Source organism: Prionailurus viverrinus, chromosome B2, assembly GCF_022837055.1.
Source record: "Prionailurus viverrinus isolate Anna chromosome B2, UM_Priviv_1.0, whole genome shotgun sequence".
NCBI lineage: Eukaryota > Metazoa > Chordata > Mammalia > Carnivora > Felidae > Prionailurus > Prionailurus viverrinus.
The window spans coordinates 2,126,852-2,128,623 of NC_062565.1; the positions used below are offsets into that span (position 1 = coordinate 2,126,852).

The window sequence follows — 1,772 nt, forward strand, 5'->3', positions numbered from 1 at the left end:
GTCATCTGTTTTGTCTCTTAAAGTCCTCATATGAGTGAAGTCATATGATTTTTGTCTTTCTCTGACTAATTTCATTTAGCATAATGCCCCCCAGTTCCATCCATGTAGTTGCAAATGGCACGATTTCTTTTTTTTTGATTGCTGAGTAATACTCCATTGTGTATATATATATATATATACACAATTCTTTATCCATTCATCCATTGGTGGACATATGGGCTCTTTCCATACTTTGGCTATTGTTGATAGTGCTGCTATAAACATGGGGGTGCACACACATATTTTTATAGTACTTTCAGCCTACTAGGCTGAGAATGAAATACATTTTGTACCTATGACTGATGCAGACACAGGTCAATTATTTGATTTTTCTTACATTAAATATTATAATTTTCTTTTGTGACAATATAGAATTAATTGGTATGACCTATGACAATTTCATGAGTTCATGATTTATTCAAAGAGTTAGTTGTACAATGCCATGCCCTGTCTTATAACATGCTAAATTCACATCCTGCCAACATTTTATTGCTTTGAAGATTGCTTTTAAAAATTGCTAAATACTTGCTGTTGACAGGAAACATGTGGTAAGAAAGGATGGACCCGAAAAATGGAAGTTCTTTCACTGGCTTTATCCTGCTGGGTTTCTCTGACCGGCCTCAGCTGGAGCGAGTCCTCTTTGTGGTTCTTCTGATCTTCTATCTGCTCACCCTGCTGGGAAACACAAGCATCATTGCGTTGTCCCGCCTGGACCCACACCTGCAGACTCCCATGTACTTTTTCCTGTCCAACCTAAGCTTTCTGGACCTGTGTTACACGACCAGCACTGTTCCTCAGCTGCTGGTTCATCTCAGGGGAGCAGACAAGTCTATCTCCTTTGCTGGCTGTGTAGCTCAGCTGTTCATTGCTCTAGGGTTGGGATGCACAGAATGCATTCTGTTAGGGGTGATGGCATTTGACCGCTATGCAGCCGTCTGCAGGCCCCTGCACTACACAGTGATCATGCACCCCCGTCTCTGTGCCCTGATGGCCTCTGCATCATGGTTCACGGGTTTTGCCTACTCCTCATTGCAGACAGTGCTCATTTTTCTTGTACCACTTTGTGGGAAGAATAAAATAGACCACTTCTTTTGTGAGGTTCCCCCATTGCTCAAGCTTGCCTGTGTTGACACCACTGTGTATGAGTCTGAGATCTTATTTTTCAGTATGGTCTTTCTTTTCATACCTGTGGCATTAATCACATTCTCCTATGGTCAGATCATCAGAGCAGTGTTAGGAATAAAGTCAGCCGCAGGACAGAGGAAAGTGTTTGGGACATGTGGGTCCCACCTCACCGTGGTCTCCCTGTTCTATGGCACGGCCATCTATGCTTACCTGCAGCCCAGCAACAACCACTCCCAGGATCAGGGCAAGTTCATTTCTCTCTTCTACACCATTGTCACCCCCACAGTCAACCCCTTCATATATACCCTGCGGAACAAAGATGTGACGGGTGCAATGAAGAAGGTGGTCTGTTGGGACTATGACTCCAGATGACTGGGGTGAAGACTCTTTGATGGAACACTTTGAATGTCAGAGGCTTTAAGATTGTGTGTCCTTTACGTGTCGTCCAACATTTCCCCTGACAACTCTCAAGGGAATTTCCTTACCTAATTCTTCTTTTTAAGTAACATTTTCTGTTTTAAAACTTAAAAAAAAAGTTTATTTATTGAGAGAGAGAGAAAGAGATAGAGCGAGAGAGAGGGAGAGAGAGAGAGAGAGAGGAAGAGAGA

At 42.7% G+C, this 1,772-nt stretch overlaps 1 pseudogene; it reads left to right on the plus strand.

The window, feature by feature from the left end:
• Positions 1 to 582: 582 nt before the first annotated feature.
• Positions 583 to 1,536, plus strand: LOC125165942 (putative olfactory receptor 2B8; annotated as a pseudogene).
• Positions 1,537 to 1,772: the final 236 nt, after the last annotated feature.